This window comes from Vulpes vulpes, chromosome 1, assembly GCF_048418805.1.
Source record: "Vulpes vulpes isolate BD-2025 chromosome 1, VulVul3, whole genome shotgun sequence".
Classification (NCBI taxonomy): domain Eukaryota; kingdom Metazoa; phylum Chordata; class Mammalia; order Carnivora; family Canidae; genus Vulpes; species Vulpes vulpes.
In genome coordinates this window covers 24,925,697-24,943,550 of record NC_132780.1, presented here as the reverse complement: position 1 = coordinate 24,943,550, position 17,854 = coordinate 24,925,697, and the positions used below count along the sequence as shown (strand labels likewise).

Sequence of the window (17,854 nt, the reverse complement as noted above, 5' to 3'; positions counted from 1 at the left end):
CAGGATAAGGACCAAAACCACACAGCCCTTAAGGAAGAGGCCAGGATGATCTTGCCAGGCACCATTGCTTTCAGTACCATCGAGGCAGAGGGCACGAGGCTCCTGGTGAGAAAGTGGGTACCCCTTGCTGCAGGCAGGAAGCAGGGTCTCAGCACAGGACAGTCTGGAGTGGAAAGTGGGCCTCCCGGGTGCTCTCTCCTGAGCACACTGACTCCTAAAGAAATTCTGGTGCCCAGAAAGCTACAAGAGCTGCCATGGGCCGTGATGTCTCTTAGCTAAATGAATGTGTGAACCCGAAATTCAGATGCTGGGGCTGATCTGCTCAATACCTGGCACTTAGCACAGAGCCCTGCTCCGTGTGGGGTCCCCCCATCGTCTCCCATGCGTCTCAGCCCCCCTCGCAGCTCCACAACTGGTGTGTTCTTAGGCACTTAGTGAATGTTTACGGGATAAGTGATTGATGGTTTGAGGAAATAAATGTGTAGGTATTCAAGAGGAGCTTAGCCACATTCCGACAACCAAAGTAGCCCGTTTGTGGAGTGCCTGTTTCTGCAGTAAGTGCTCTGCACACTTAGCCTATCCGATCTCCACAAGATAGGAATACTCTGATTGCTGCATTTCACCCAGGAGAAGCAGCTCAGAGAGGAACAAAGGTTACCAATTAAGTGGAGGAATCAAGCTCTAAACCCCCGAACAGTCTGATCCCAGGGCTCAAGGGGTTTCCCGATGCTCACGGACAGTCTCTGGATAGTGCACAGATCCCCGTGGTGGGGAAGCCTGGCCATGGTGTAGGCATGTACACACCTGAGGCAGTTCATGGGAGTGTTTATCTTCCAGAATGGACAAGGCCCACAACCACAGCTGGCACAAGAGCATGTGAGCCAGCGAGAGCACCTTGCATGATCCTCTAGCCTGGCCCCGGAGAGGGAAGACAACAGGTGACTTATGTGTGGCTCTCTTCCTCAGCAGCATGGCTCTTTCCAGAGATGACTTGACCTTGGCAGGCTGGCTTGCAATTCCTAGTGGCTGTGGGTGCTGGCACACTCATGGTTAGGGGGAGCCTGCCGCTTGCCTATTATATCTATTCAAAAGGGAGCCACCCAGCCAATACACTGGAAGACAGAAGGTACTAGAAAGAGCAGTGGACGCTCTTGGGTGGGAGGTCCGAGTGGCAGCTCATTGTTTTTATTATTGATGTGAGTGATTAAGGGGAGGCTGGGAGAAGCTCCAGGCCGAAGGAGTAACCTCAGGCTTGTAGTCCAGTCCTTACCAAAGAGAACAATCAAGACTAGACTTTTAAAAGGAAAACGGCACTGTGAGTGAAGGCAGAGGCGTGGGTCCAGACTGATGCTGTCACGGAGAGCTGTGCCACCCCATGGCAGCAGATGACTGAGGAACACACTGCAAGTCAGGTTTTCTCAAGCCCAGTACTCCCCGAACTGCTCGAGCAGACGACTGACCATTCCACTTGCTTCCAACTTTATCAGAAGGATGTGCAGTCATCCCTGGGAGGGGTCACATTTTGAAAGGCATCTGTAAAGCGAGAATACACTTCTTTTTATCTGTGTCACCCCTGTTAACTGGATGATCCCGGTTACATTATTAAACTGATAAATTCCATTTAAAAGCAGAGAAGTGTGGTTCTGGTTTCACTTGGCCTCGGAGAACCCCAGCTCTGCTTTCCCCACCTCACTTCTGTGGACAATTCCCCCTTCTGAACGTGGAAGTGGTACAATAGGTAGAGGAGCCCCTCCTTCATGAACTGAGTCAAGCTGCACCTGGCCGGCAAGTCCCTCCATGGGCCGCGCGGTGGGTTGTTAGCACGCCCATCTGCTCCCACCTCCGAGGTTCCCCGGGAATCCCAATCCTGTTTTGGGTGAACTCCAGTCCAGTCCAGCCTTCTTATTTTACAGATGGAGGAGACAAGAGCCCCAGAGAAAGGACATGACCCCACGTCTGTCGTTGAGCTTAAACTGTTTGTCAATTTATTTGCAGTCATTATCAAGAAGTGGCTAGTGGGGATAAGGCCTGGTGCCTCCCCGCAACACATGACAGCCCGGGTAGTGGACGAGGAGCAGCCGAAGGCAGGCAAGGCCCAAGCCATGCAGTACCCACTGGCCACCCTAGCTACTTGGTGTCTAGTTCAGGTGCTTGGGAAACCGATAAAGAATGTTCCGTGTTGGTTAAGATTTGGGAAGATCTTCACATCTACATTAAAATTTTTTTAAACCATGTTTAAAATAGTCCAATCACAGGTTTAAAGGTATAAACTATTATCATGTAATCTTTTTTAAAAAAAGATTTTATTTATTTATTCATGAGAGACACAGAGAGAGGCAGAGTCACAGGCAGAGGGGAAGCTGGCTCCCTGCGGGGAGCCCGATGTGGGACTCAATCCCAGGATCCCGGGATCACGACCCGAGTCAAAGGCAGACACTCAACCACTGAGCCCCCCAGGCGTCCCTCCTTTTTCCTCTTGATGGGGTTCTGGGGCCATGGTTGTCCTCTGTCTGTGCTCGCAGCAAGGGACGTCGCATCCTCCAGCCACCACGATTCCCTGTGGCTTGTTTGCTCTGCAGATAAGGGGTCCTCTGTCCCACCGCCTGAGTGTTCTGCTTCTGTGTCGGGTTCGGCTGTGATGTTTGATGTGGGCTTCCTTGGCGTTATCCTGTTTATCCTCAACTCCTTGCATCTTCAAGTTTATGTCTTTTGCTAAATTTGGGGAATCTTTGCAGTGATTTCCTTGAAAATCTTTTGGCCCACCTTCTTCATCCTTGTGAGATGCTGGTGCCTCAATGTGTGATTTCTGTCCGCAGGATCTGGGGGCTCCGTGTGTGTGTTTCTCCAGCTTATCTTCTTGTTGGGGTTGGGTCATTTCTCTTTCTGCCTCCAACCCCTCCTGTCCATGGGCCACATGTCCATCCACTGAGTCGTTCATTTGTATGTTCCATTAAATCTCCTTTACATCTTCTGTTTCTCTCCTTAGACTTTCTATTTTCTTCATTTGTTGCAACTGTGCTCAGAGCTGCTCTCTGGAGCATTTCTGTGATGGCTGCTTTAAAATCCTTGCCGGAGGGATGCCTGGGTGGCTCAAGGGTTGAGCATCTGCCTTTGGCTCAGGTCGTGATCCTGGGATCCTGGGATCAAGTCCTGCATGGGGCTCCCCACAGGGAGCCTGCTTGTCTCTCTGCCTGTGTCTCTGCCTCTGTGTCTCTCATGAATAAATAAAATCTTTAAAAAAGAAATAAAAATAAAATCCTTCCCAGATAATTCCAGCATCTGCATCCTCTAAGTCTTAGCTTCTGTTCATTGTCTTCTCTCAGTGAAGTTGAGATTTGCCTGGGTCTTGGGTGAACTAGTGGTTTTCTATTACATTCTGGACATAATAGGTCATGAGACGCCAGTTCCTATTTAAATCCTCAGTTTCCGCACTTTCCCAACGTCTGTGCATCTTCTGTGTGGTGGCCTAACAGTGAGGGTGGGGCCATGGGAGCCAGGAGTGGTGGGAGGGCCCTATAGGCACAAGCCCCACCCCCACCCCCATTCAGGGCCACCAGAGGGCTCAGGGCTCCAGGGCCCTTGGGAAGGAACCACAGTTCTGTTTAGCAAGGCCAGGCCAGCCAGCTCCAGTCACTGAAGGGATCAGACAGCTAGAGATCTGCCCTCAGGGAAAGTAGCAGGAGGGGAAGAGCTGCTCGGGGAGGACCTGGGATGAAGGTTCTGAAGGGTCTGAGCCAGAACATCCCTCCTGAGACAGTAGTGCCTTTGTTGTGGGGCTTTGTTTACTGAAGAGATAGGGGAACAAACAGGAAGGAATGATAACCAGGAGCCCAGGGGCTACCACTATTCCTGCTTGGGACTGGCCACCTGCTCCCGCCTGCTCCACCCACCCCCCCCCACCCCCCCCCACCCCCGGGTTGGTGTGGGATGCAGGAGCCCAGGGTCCTGGAGCACAGCGATGCCCCCCCACCTGCAGAGCAACCTCCAGGGGTCACAGCCAGAGGAGCATCTTCCCTCCACCTGCTTCGGAGCTCCTGCCAGTGCCTCTCAAATCAGGGCCAGAAGCCAGCTGTTGGGAGCCCCTAGGAGAGGCAGGCTTCAGACGCTCCGCTCCAGCAGCGAAAGCCAAGGGCAAACGGCAGAGGTGTCTCAGTGACAACAGCACAACCCCGAGCCTGCCCCTGCGGCGCCCAGCATCACTGCCTCCCACCACCTGCGCCTAACGTCCTGATGACCATGGAACAGAAGCCTCCTATTTTTCCAACAGGATGCAGTCACACGTTGTGGGAGTCCTCCCTTCCCATCCCCTGGAGGAGCCGCACAAAGTCCCCCTACTCCCCATTACAGTGTCCGGAGGCTCATTCCTGTTCGGGCTCAGTCCCTACCTGGAAATGTTGTAACCCCAGAAAGTCACAGAAATGAATCGTTGCCCAAATTGCTGAACGCACAAAGGGAGGAGGAGGCAGGAAAGCTCGGTTTACACACCCAGGAGCCCAGGAGGGAAGCCCACACGAATGTGCACAGCTTCCACAGTGTTCACGTGAACAACTGGTCCTGACGCCACAGTCAACGTGTCGGTGTCTCCCACCGCCCCCTGTGTGTTCTCCTCCTGTCAGCCTGCCCCTGGGCGTGGGGTTCCTGCCCCAACACTGGGCGGTCTGAATTCCCAACAGTCCTGCTTTTACTGAGAGGCCATAGTTTTCCACTAACTTTTCAAAAAATAGCTTTATTCTGGCATAACTTACATGAATAACATGCACTGGTTTTAGTGTAGAGCCTAGGAGTCTTGAAAAATGTGTACAGCCACTTAAGCAGCGTGACTATAAAAATAGAGAACATTTCCCATCATCCCAGAAAGTTCTGTGTGCCCTGTGGGGGTGAACTCTCCTCCCCGGAGCCCCACCCGGCGGACGCGTTGCCTGTTAGAGTCTTTCCCATAAACACAGCCACATGCTGGTGCCCTTTTGAGTTTGCTGCTCCTGCTCAGTAAAATGCCTCTGCGATGGGCGTGTGCTGGGCACATGCCAGCCAGGCGCTCGCGGTGTTTCCCGAGGCACAGACATGCCACGATTGTGTACCCGTTCACCTGCTGATAAACACTGGCATGGCTTCTGTGCCGGGGCACTGCCAGGTGTGTTCCCTGCCCCTGAGCCCCAGCATGTCCCCAGAAGTACCTCTTCCTACAGCCTGGGCTCCACCCACGTCTCTGTTTTTCAGGGTAAGGGGGCCCAGCATGTCAGCGGGCAGCACCAGAGGCCAGGGCAGGAAGAAGGGGTCCCTCCCTCTGACAGCCGCGTGCTGTATCCCACGTTTTCTCTCTTCTGCTGCACCCACGTGGCTGCGCCTCTCCCAACATGATCCCCCCCCGCCCCACACTTGAGACCATGTGCTGCCTGGTCAAAGCAAAGGCAAACCCAGAGACCACGGACCACCTCCAGCCAGGCCACCAGCAGAATCCTGTGCCATCTTGGGCTGCAGCCACCTGCTGCTGCCGATGTCAGAGCCCCAGGCTTGGGGAAACAGGACCCCTCCCAAGTCTGCTCTCCCCAGGTGTACACGCAAGAACCATGTGGCACACGTGTTTTCCCTGTGATGAGCCACGGTTTGTTTATCCAGCCATCAGGCTCCCTCTAGAAAGTTCTATTCATCTCGTTGTTATGCCCTCATCACAGCCTAATATTTCTTTAGACTCAACTCCCCTCCTCCCTGAATCACTATGTGGTTTCTGTCCCTTGCGTGGATCCAAATGGGTAGAGAACTGACTCTGGGACTGGTCCCAGGATGCAGACCTGTACTCACCAAGGGGAAGCAAGAGGTGGTAACGGGATGTGCCTTGGAGCAGCAGCAGCTGTGCTTGGCCATCACAGCAGGAATGAGCGCCCTTGAGCTCTTTCCCAGAAACAATGAGAAGCTCAAAGGTGTTAATTCCTGGCTCAAGCCATTTCTGGGAACCAAGGAGGTTCCATGACAGCCCCCGAAAGGCATCATTTCTTGTGGCCACAAGACTGATATTGATGGGAATCAAGCACATTTATCTATGCGGGTTGCTGAATTTCGACAGTTGAGTTCAATTTTGGCCAAGTTTCTCACATAAAAGTTAGGGTATTGATCAGAAAGGAATGGGATCTTGAAAGTTGACGATGGAGAAACTCGGAAGGGAGAAAAATGTGGTTGGACCCAGATGAAACCAGCAGTCCTGAGCCCACAAGTCACCCTGAGCCTCCCCCATCAGCAGAAGCAGCTCATCTTCTGCTGCCCAGGGAGGCAGCTTCTTCTGCTTTAAAGCCCTTTGATAACTTCGCCTGGGCTGATGCCTCACGGGAGGATCCTCGTTCTTTCCAAGACACCACTACCTCCCTGTTCCTCTCAACGCAGAAGTAGGGTTGGACTTAGCATGACCTTTGGGAGCAGGTATGCACAGTGGCCCAGGAGGATCTGGATTAACCATCGTGGTAGGAGAGGCTAGATGGCAGCACCTGGACCTTCTGCTCCCCCAGGATGGCAAATTGGCAGGAATGAAGGCTGCCATCAAAGCCCTGAAGGAAGGAGTGGTGATCCCGTGGTGTCCCCACTGGACCTGGCAGCTGGACCCGTGCAAGAGCTCCTGAAGGAGGACGGTGGGCTGAGCAGGTGGGGGTTCTGGGTCGGCATTTACTGGGGCTGATCACATGGCCTCTGGCACTTGCTGGGCTGCCATGGACGTGTCAACACGGTTCCCTCTACACTGCAAACACCTCACCAGTTTGCAGAGCACCAGACATGGTTTGCACCATGTTAGGTGCACCTCACGTGTTTTGATGTGTGTTTTCATTTTTTTTCAGTTCAAAGCATTTTTTAGTCAAAGCCCTGATCTCTGGTGCTTCAGAATGTGACTCTTTGGGGGGAGGGTCTTCACAGATGGTAAAGGTTGGTTCTCATGGGGTCATTAGGGTGAGCCCTCAACCAGTATGACTGAGCAGAGGTCAGGGCGCAGACACGCAAGGGAAAGAGGGACAACTGTGTGAGGACCCGGGGAGGGCAGTGTCCACCTGCCGTGAGAGAGGCCTGGAGGAGATGGCCTGCCTACACCCAGACCTCAGCCTGCTGGCCTCTGGGCCCCCAGGACAGAATAGTCTCTGAATAGTCTCTGTGTTAAAGCCTCCTGGGCTGTGGTACTTTGTTATGGCAGCCTGAGAAAACCAATAGAGAGGTGACGGAAAGACAGGAGGGCACCCTCTCCCAGGAGTAACATTCAGCACGTCTACTCACTATCCTGTGGCCATGGTGAGGGTCACACGCAATGCCAGGGAGGCTGGCTGGGTGGCCATGTCCAGTTTTGGAGGACAGCTGGTCATGTCTCTACCAGAAGCCTTGCTCTTGGGTGAGGAATCCGGTGGAACCTGCATCAGGAGAGTTGGAGCAAGCAGTGAGCTAGAATACTGCCACCGTGTGTGTCCTCCCTCAGCTCACACAAGGTCAGTGTTTCCCACCTCTCCCTGCTGCAGAGAAGAGGGATGCAGCCAGACAACCTGGGATGGGCAACCCTCTCTGAGGCCTGTTGGGAACCCGGCTTTCCCAAAGCAGCTACAAGAGATGTCTGGGGGCCACCAGATTTGAACCTGGGCTGGTGCACTGGTAGTCTGCTTGCCCATCAGATCCGTTCCCTCCCTCGCACCAGCAGTGCCCAGAGGCTGACCTCCATAAGGCACCGTAGCAGGCTCCCTGGCAGTGGCAGTTTGTGTTTTTCATCATGACTAGAGCTGACATCTCTGCCAATGGACCTTCTGACAGCCAGCTGGCCTGGGTTCAGGTTGGGAGGAGTTTCTGTTCTATGTTTGGACTTGGGACTTTAACCCGGGAATGGGGATGGGGTGCTGTCACCGCTCTACCGAGCAGGCACACACTCGGGACAATTAGGAAGAGGGCAGGAGTGGAGCTGGACTGGGGTGGGCAGGAGGGGGGCAGGCGGGAGGTCCCCAGGGCAGCTGCAGGTGGGGTTGCAGGGGGTCAGGCCCCAGGTGAGCTGGGATGACTGGGATGGAACATCAGGGAGGCTCCAGGGCTTCTCACCTTGATGGCCATGATGGGGAGCATGGGGGAGACAGGTTTGTTTTATTTTATTTTATTTAACCCAATTCATAGTTTAAATTTATTTTCAAGACCACAGAGGAGCAAAAGATACAAAGCAAAAGCGACCCCCACCTTCTGTTCTCCAACTCCCCAGATGTGGCCCCTGCGAAAACAGTATCATCTGTGTCCTTTCAGAAGTGTTTCTCTGAAAATCAGGGATCTAGGGGAAAGACAGGAAGTTTAGCCTGGGCCCTCAAGCCTAAGGTGCTAGTGGACATCTAAGGAGGTCTCCAGGGGTGACTGACGAAATGGGTCCGGAGTTTAATACAGACATTTGGACTCGATTTCCATGATATACCCTCAGAAAATCCAACTCCTAGAGCCTGGATTTGCCAGCAACTGCCACCTGAATGATTTTTCCTGGATATTAATAGGATAACTGTGTCCCTAAGCTTAGGATCATACCTACTGTACCCTAACAAGGTGGCTGCATATGTCATAGCAGTCAACCTCTTCTGTGAAAAGTTGTTGTGGTTCAAGGATCCTGCTGTCTGGCTTCAGGAAGAGGTGGGGAGAGGTCTGTTCACATTTCCAGCCTTGGCGTTCAGGAGCTCAGAGTAAGCCTCAGCTGCAGGGGAGTTTCCAGTTATGTGGGTCTCACCACTGGGCACAGCCTCTGCCCTCTCAGGCTCCAGAAGTATTGCTAGGAAGAAATTAGGGCTGAGTTTTATTTCCCATAACAGTGAACCAGTGAACAGTTGTCTTGAACTAACCCTTGAACCAAGAATGACTAGAAGAGATGACCCAGTCCAAACAAGCATCTCTCAACAGCATTGCAGAAGGAGGGAAAGCCCAGGGTAGGGAGCTCAACATCTGGTACATCTTCCCCTCAAGGAATGTACCTGCCAGTTAAAAATGCTGCTTCTGCAGAGTCTGTGGAGTGCACTGTTGGTAGCTGCATGGACCTGGGGACAAGTGTCATTCACAGGTGGCCGAGGAGGGGTGGACGTCCAACACTCCAGGCTCTTGGCTGGGTCCCCGGAGGGATACACCCTAACAGAAAGGGCAGATGGAGAGCAGGCCATCAATCACGAGGACAAAAGGCCACTCAGTGTCTTGTGTGAATAAGGTGACCCTTCCCTTCCTAACTGCCTGCTAGAAGCAGAAGTAAATCTTCTCTGTATGAGAAAAAAATCCAAAGTCTCTAGCTGTCTTCATAGTTTTTACACCGCAAAGTTCTGGCACTCAACCATATTTAGGAAAGCATAAAAAAAGACAATAATTGACCAAAAATTAAGAGAAAAAATAAGCCTGAAGACAGATCCGCAGAATGCCTTGATACTGGGATTATCAGACATGAACTTGAAAATACTTAAGTTTCATATTTCATGTCTTCAATAAGTCCAACAAGAACATGGAAAATTCTTCTCAGAGAACTGGAAACCATTAAAAACAATCAAACAGAAATTTTAGAATTGAAAACCATAATAACTGAAATTAAGAACTCAGTGGATGACTTCTACTTCTGCCCGTGAAGGATTAAATGCTATGGGAATTGCCCTCTGGCCATACAAAAATAGAACACTTGGGAAAATGTCTGAAATGACAGTTTCCAGGCATCGGAAAGCAGGTAGCACAGGACTGAGACGTAGAAAGGCAGGCGATCCGCACAGGTGCCCTGACTTGCTGCCTGGGGGTGTCATCTGAGCAGCAGAGTAGGACTCGGAGGTCTCACTGAGCGCAGGATGCAGATATTGGGTTCTGGGGACACCGAGAAGGTCAGAAATTTCAGGACAGAATGCAGAAGGGGACGGTGTTGTAGACGGAGTTGTAGACATCTGCAGAAAGGTCCAATGAGTCTTGGTCAGAGTACCTGCGCATATATGGGAGCAAACTCTCTGAGACCAAGGAAAGAAACCTGCAAAGTAGTAGGCAACAATTCCTGGAGTTTAGATAAGGCTGGGAATAGTCCATGTTCCCGTAGTCCTTGCCATGCCTGGGATACTGAGCAGTGTGTTCACGAGGGCCTAGTGGTAGGGCTAAGTTACCCCTAGACCCAGTACTGCTCTGAAATTCCTGCAGTAAATCTTAAAATTCTAAAGGATTGAGGGATGCCTGGGTGGCTCAGTGGTTGAGCGCCTGCCTTTGGGTCATGGCATGATCCTGGAGTTGTAGGATTGAGTCCCACATTGGGCTCCCTGCATGGAGCCTGCTTCTCCCTCTGCTTATGTCTCTGCCTCTCTCTCTGTGTGTTTGTCTCTCATGAATAAATAAATAAAATATTTTTAAAAAATTTCAAAATTTCAGATGATTGGAATCATCTGCAAGTAACTACAGCCAGAACAAAACACAATCTCCTATAAAATAATGTAACACCACCTAGCACCGAACAGCACCATAAAGTTATAATATCCACAAATGACTGGAGATACAGAGAAGCAAGAAGAAGGACCCACTACCAGGAAAAATAGCAGTCAACACAAACAGACCAAGAAGTGACAGATAATGGTGTTAATGGATGAAAATACTAGACAATTACATTAAAAATCTCGTAACTGTGTTCAAGGCTATGAAGGAGAATGTGAACATCGTGAGGAAAGAAAGGGAAAGTATGAAAAAGATGGAAGTCAGAAGTTGCAGAGATGAAGAATGTGACATTGAAGTGAAAAATAAACTGGATGGGATTGAGCGCAAATGAGATTCTGTAGAAGAAAAGACCAGCGACCTCACAGCTAGCAATTGGGAATAACCAAAATGAAGCACACAGGGAAAAAGAATCCTAAAAAAGCCCTCCTGGAACTTTAGTGAGCTGTGGGACCATATTGGGTGGTCCAACAGACTTGTAATTGGAGTCCCAGGAGGAGAGGAAAAACATAAAAATATTTGAAGAATTATGCTTGAAAACTTCCAAATTTGAGGAAAATTGCAAATCCAAATATCCATGAAGCTCAGCAAATGCTAAACAGAAGAAATATAAAGAAAACCCCACAAAGGTACCTCATAATCTAAACAGCTAGAGAAGAAAAGGCACACAGACAAGGGGACAGGGACAGTGGCCTTTTATGCAGAAACCATTAGGGCCAGGACACAAGGTAACATCACTTTTAGGTGCTGAGAGAAAAAATATATATCCCCAGAATTCCATACTCAGTGAACACATCTTTCAAGAATGATGAAAGAAAAGCTGAGCTACCAGTGGACCTGACTACCAGAAACATGAAAGGGATTGCTCCAAGAACTAGGGGAATGCTACTAGGGGAAATTGTGTTCCTCCGGAAAAGAAATGGAGAGCATCTAGACTGGCAAGTATGTGGGTAAATTTGAAAGACATTTTCCCATGGGATGCCTGGGTGGCTCAGCGGTTGAGCTCAGGTCATGATCCTACAGTCCCAGGATCAAGTCCCACATTGGGCTCCCTGCATGGAGCCTGCTTCTCTCTCTGCCTACATTGCTGCCTCTCTGTGTCTCTCCTGAATAAATAAATGGAATTTTTTAAAAAATACATTTTCCCATTTTTAAATCTTCTTAAAGGAAGAAGATGGATTGCTTAAAGCAAAACCCAACAAGGTATTTTCCGGTTTACAACATATGTAGGATTAAAATGTTTGATAACAACACACAAATATAGGGGTGAAGGACATGCAGGTTGACTGTTGTAAGATTCATATATGATATATGAGGTGATATAATATTATTTGAACATAAGTTGTGACCGGTGTAAACCCTAGGGCAACTAATAAAACAAATAAGTAAATAAAAGAGATCCACATAATGAAATAAGCATAGAGACAAGCTAAAACCACAAAAATTATTGCCCTAAAAGGAGACAGGGATAAAAAGTAAAAAAGCAATAAAGAAAAATAAAACAATATCCATACTGCAGACCTAAATCCAGCCATATGGATAACTACATTAGACATCAGTGCTTTAAATGTTCATATTAAAAGAGTCACACGGATAAAAAAGCAAGACCCAATTACGTGTTGTCAACAAAAAAGAAATTCATTTAAATATAAAAACACAAGCTCCTAGCCAGGGTACCTAAGAAAGAAAAAGAAATACAAAGCATTGGAATTGGAAAGGAAGAAGCCAAATTACCACAATTTGCAGAAACACGGTATTATATACAGAAAACCCTAAAGACTCCACCCCCCAAATTTCAAGAACTCATAAATGAATTCAGTAATATTGCCAGATACAAAATACACAAAGATATGTTGCGCTTCTATACACTAATAATAGACTATTGGAAAGAGAAATTAAGAAAACAATCACAGGGCACCTGGGCAGCTCAGTTAAACATCTGACTCTTGATTTTAGCTCAGGTTATGATCTCAGGGTCATGGGATTGAGTCCTGTGTTGGGCTCTGAGCTGGGCGTGGAACCTGTTTACGATTCTCTCTCTCCTTTTCCCTCTCCCCCCTCGCCCTGCTCGTGTGTGCACGTGCTCTCAAAAAAAAAAAAAAAAAAAGGAGACAGAGAGAGAAAAGAATCCCGTTTACAATTGCATCAAAGAAGAATAAAATACTCAGAAATACATTTAACCCAAGGAAGTTCCTATATACTGAAAACTATAAGATAGCAATGAAAAAAACTGAAAAAGATACAAATCAATGGAAAGACATTCCACGCTTGTGGACTGGAAGAGTCACCACCATTAATATGTCCGCATGATCCACACTAACACGATGCTGCTACTGACACGGGGTGTTCACCGACCCTCCATCTGAGCCTCCACAAGTTGCCTGACAAATCACCCCGTCTCTGCACGCACACCTCCAAGGTTAGTGGGCTCACTGCCACACGATGTTTCGGTGTCACCAGTGGACACTGGTGACCTACCTAGCGGCCAGCGAGTGCTGCAAGCACTGAGGTTCCAGCCCCAGCTCCACGCTCAAGGTCAAGGAAACAGGCAACTTATCAGTGAGCTCACCTGGGGTTCCTCATCTGTAGGAGACCATGCCTGGCCCCCAGGGCTGAGCGAGTAAGTGGCTCGCTCACGGAGAAACAGGTGCTGGACAATGAGAGCCGGCACACAAACGACAGCACCGCAGGGGAAGGGGCACCTGGAGAGCCATCCAATCACAGGCGGGGAAACTGGGCCAAGGCAAGGAGTGGGACCCAGGCTGCGTACACAGCAGCAGAGAGCTGTGCTGTGTGTACAGTGGTGAGGACGCGGCCTGCCGCCTTCTGACTGCGGCACCAGGACGAGTGTCTGTGGGTCCGTGGGAGGCCCACGGAGGGGACACACCTGCCCTCAGGACTCCCGCCCACAGTCTGGCCCCCCGTGTCCACATGCGCCGGCCCCGCACTGACCACGAGTCAGCACCACGGGGGTGCTTATAAGCTCACCTGTGCGGGGCAGCTTTCATCATTGGGGGCAAAGCTTCCTGAAACTTGTTTGGGTCCTGGGAACCAAACGCGGAATCAGCCTGTATTCGGCGTCAGGGCCAGCGGTGCACCTGTGTCCACCTTGCAGACACTGAGCTGCAGGTGTACAGATGGGTCAGAGGGTGGAGGGCTCTGGGCAGAGCCGGGCTTGGGCCCCAAGCTGGTGGAGATGATTCCAGTTAACGGTGTGGGCTGGGCCCAGCAGCGCTCCCAGCATGCCGGAGGGGCTCGTTATTTAGCACTGCCCCCCACTATGCCACAAAGCTGGTTTCAGTTATAATCACGAAATGACATGAATCATAACCACTATCACGGCCCTAAAAGAGCTCAGACAGTCAACTTTTCCTGACCTACATGCCAGTGAAAAACAGACATATACACAATAGGAAGAAACTGACAGATTAATACCTCTAACTCCCTTGAATGTATTTTTTTCAAAGGGGAAGAACCGAGACGCCTGGGTGGCTCAGTGGTTGAGCATCTGCTTTTGGCTCAGGGCATGATCCCGGGGTCCATGCGGAACTCGATCCCAAGACCCTGAGGTCACGACCTGAGCCGAAGGCAGACGCTTCACCAATGGAGCCCTTCCCCCCAGGCGCCCCTGTTCTTTGCCATTTGACCACAGTTTAGTAGTGACCTCCACATTCAGGGCACAGAAGGGTCCGCCTCACTGTCGGGAGGTTTAAACACAAATAGAAACTCCCAGCGGTCTCACACGATGGGCACTCGATGGAGCTTGAGGTCTGCTTTTGTCCTGGTGGTCGCTGTGCTTCCGGAGGGACGTGGGCTACCCTGGGTATCCAGGATGTGCAATCCGGTGGCGCCACAGCCGCCAACGGTCCCGAGGCCTCCTGCCCTCATGACGGATGCGGACGTCCCAGTTCTCAGAACAACCCTCACCAGGCCGCAGCAGTCATGGAAAGCCAGAGAGGGAGTATGTGCTGGTCTGAAATCTCCGTCTTGGTTGTCTGGAACTAAAACCAACGGAAGATTTGGGCTACATTAGCGCAGGTGGCACAGGGTGATAATAAAAAGCAGATAAATTCATGCTCAGCTTTGTGATTGTTCTTCACTTCTCTGCCGACAATGCACCTTGTATGGTCTCACCGGCTGTAGACCTGGCCTTGGCCTCCACCCTTGGCTCCAAAGCTCCTTCTGGCCCAGCTTGAAATTGAAATTCCGGTCTGGACGTTCCACCTGGGTGGGTGTTATACACGAGAGGTTCCGGGACGGGGCTGCTCACAGCTGTGCGGGCTATCCACTGCACAAGGGCACTGCCTCGAGGGCAAGTGAGAGGCTCAGTGCCAGCCTGTGGTCTGCTGCTGTGGCCATGCCGACCTGCGAGAGGCGGCATCTCTAACTTGTACAAAGATGCTCCCTGGGCGGTCCTGGTGAATTGTGTTCCCCCAGAAAGACCTACCAAAGTCTTAACTCCCCGTGACCCCTGAGGGTCACTCTCTTGGGAAACAGGTATTTTTGCAGGTGTAAGTAGTTGAGATGAGATAAGGCTGGGTCAGGGTGAGCCCTGGAGGCCTCTTGAGGAGGGAGATCTGGAGACACAGACACAGGGGAAGAAGGCCCTGGCATCACAGGGGAGCCTGTGGACACCCTGGTCTCACCCCTCCAGCCTCCAGCACCGCGGGACGAGACACGCTGCTGTTCTGAGCTGCCCCGTTCCAGAACCCTCCTCATGGGCATTGTTTAATGTCAGAACGTCCCCCACGCCCCTGGACACATGAGGCTCTCTGCTGGGGTGGTGGTGGGGCCGTGAGTCTCGCTCTCAGAGGCCTGAGAGGCTTGTGGCTGAGAGAAGACAGGAGACACGCAACCCGGACTGCAGGAAGGATTGCAGGAAGGTTCCAAGGAGGCAGCCTGGGCTGGAGAGGCCCTGTAGTTCCCCTAGAGCCCAGCAGAGGGCGGTGGGGCCACGCGGTCAGCCCTCCACCCTGCACTAGGCCCAGGGCAGGCTGAGCTCAGAGCCCTGGGGGCACTTCCCAGGGTCCCCCCCTCCTCACGGCCCCACCACCCTGTCTGTGGGGTCCCAGGTCCTCCCAATATAGGCGAGGCCCACAGTCCTGGGGTAGGAAGCCGGGGCTCCAGAGGGGCAGGGACAGTCCAGTCTGGATGCTCATATCTCCTCTGTCCCCATTTGTCCTGGGAACGCACCTGGCTTCACCCCAAGACTTGAAACCCAAAGCCAGGCCTGGACAAGAGAGGCATGTGACAGCAGCCAGCCAGCAGTTCCAGGCGGCGAGCACTCAGCCGTCTGCAGGGACAGGGTCCACACGGACGGGGCCGCAGGGCACCAGGCCATGCCACCTTTGTGCCTAGAACCGCCTGCAGCACGTCTTTGCCCTCAAGCCTCTGAGCCGCTCTCAAACACACATATCCAGCACCAGGCCTGCCTGCCCACTCCCACGCCACCGCACCCCCCTGCCATCCACCACAGGGGGTCTGGGACCTTCCTCCATCTCTCCCTCCAGCCCGGTCCATCTCCGCTGTTGGGCCACTTAGCTCCCCCTCTTCGGCCAGGCACCTGCAGGTCTTCTGGAACAGGAGTCGGACCGTGGCTGCCCTGCTTGGTGTGGGGAATGCCTCCAGGCCAGCGTCCTTGCCAGAAGGATGAAGACAAAGCTACCTAATCCATGGGACTTACGCATGCAGCTCAATGCCCGTGCCCACAGTGACCACCAGCGAGGATTGTCAGAGCACCAGAAAGTGTCTACTTGTTCCAGTCGGTGAGCACTTCCTCTGAGGCTGATCTTTTGTGAAGCACCTTGCAAGTAGCACCTCATTTCAGGTTCAGTAATCCCTGAACGTGGGGTTGTTACCGTCCCCACCATACAGACAGTAAAGTTGAGGCTCAGCGAATCCTGTGGCTTGTCCGCAGTCCCAGGCCAACGAGGGGGGTCAGGGCTATTGGGGTGCAGTGATCCGTCCTGGAAACATGGCAGTCTGGTTTCATCGGACGAGGAGGGCCCTGGGAAAGCACGCCCCCAGCTGCACCCTCCGTGGAGAGGAGGGACCAGACTCAGAGCCCCTGCTGCCCAAATGCCTGGCCTACCCCTTCTAGGTGTGCTGGGATTGCCCAGAGCCCCTCATGGCCAGTGGTCCCACAGGAGCCTCCTGAGAGGGACTCACAGGGAGGCTGGCACATACCACAGCCTCCCCTGCAGTGTCTTGACCGAGGTCCTTCCGGTTCTGCTGCCACCTACATGGCTCAGAGTGGGGCCCTGCCCAGGCCTCAGTTTCCCCATTGGGAAGTGCAGGAGTAGTACCAGTGACTGGAGAGTAGGATCCAGAGAGAGGCAGAGGGTGGGAATTGAGGGGAGCAGGAAGGAAGAGCAGAAGCAGGGCTGCGGGGTGGGGTCCATGACCCAGGGTCCAGGGAAGGCAGGAGCCCCGAGCAGGAGACATGGAGTCGCCCTAGCGGTGAGGCTTCCGTAGGTACTCATATGGGTGTGTGTGGGGGGGGAGCTTTGTTCATTTGGCTCCCGTGGTGGGCCAGGCAGGAAGGCAGCCACACCCTCACCCCTGTACCCTCCACCTGGGGCACGGCGACCATGTGAACATGACCCACCCCATGTCAGAGGCACAGGCAGTGCACATAGGAGCTGGAGGGGGCCTGAGGCTCGGGGGACAGGGAGCGGGGAGCTCGGGCCCCCTCTAGGAGGGGGAGCCACACAGGTGAAGGGCCCCAAGGAGGGCCTGGCCCAAGCCTGGGGAGGGGTGAGCGGTGTCTGGGGGCCGGGACACAGCTGGACCTGAGGCCCCCCAGCCTGGTGATTTCACCGGGAAGCTGGCACCCCCATCCCTTGACCTCCCACCGTCAGCAACATGGCTGTCAGGAGGGACTGTCCATAGGTGGCTTCAGGAGGGACTGTCCACAGCAGTGCTTATCTGGATCACAGCCTCCACCAGGCCTCAGGGTGGTGGTGGAGGGAGACAGACCCCAAACCCCGAGACACTCACCCGGCTCCCAGCTCTGTGAGCTTTCCAGAAGAACCACCGCAGTCTCCTTGCCAGTCTCTCCCCCAGGTGCCTGGGGCGCTCTGGCTGTGCACCTCCGCACCTCTGAGCTGCTGCAGCTGCTGCGGGGGCTCCTGCAGGGTGTGGGCAGGCCTCCGACTCCTCCACCACCTGCGCTCACCCAGCCCCTCCAGGTGGGGAGAGACTGGCTGCCGCCTAAGGCCTGGCTCCCTGCTCTGCCTCGGGGGTGCTAGTGGACGCGGCCTTGGGCCCTGACTGCTGGACACGTGTCCTTGGCACGTAGCTCCAGAGCCTGTCCGTACACACTGCAGGGTGGCTGCCACTGGGCTGTTAGCTATAACGGAGTTGGGCAAACCTCTGCCAGAAGGCAGGGGCTCCTCCCATGGTGTCCACACAGCACAGCCATGGGGTAGTCAGAACCTTC

The 17,854-nt window shown here is 52.7% G+C and overlaps 1 long non-coding RNA gene across 3 annotated transcripts; it reads right to left on the bottom strand.

The window, feature by feature from the left end:
• Positions 1-1,284: 1,284 nt before the first annotated feature.
• LOC140599300 (uncharacterized) lies at positions 1,285-17,854 on the bottom strand. Of its 3 annotated transcripts, none has more exons than XR_012002012.1 (7): positions 17,413-17,854; positions 14,156-14,414; positions 8,952-9,102; positions 8,515-8,752; positions 8,182-8,269; positions 7,249-7,379; positions 1,285-1,533 (listed from the first exon to the last, which is right to left on the bottom strand). It is a non-coding gene; the product is annotated as an uncharacterized lncRNA (long non-coding RNA). The 3 variants fall into 3 exon arrangements; XR_012002016.1 differs by lacking the exon at positions 17,413-17,854 and adding an exon at positions 14,533-14,639; XR_012002011.1 differs by lacking the exon at positions 14,156-14,414 and having other exon boundaries at positions 17,413-17,835.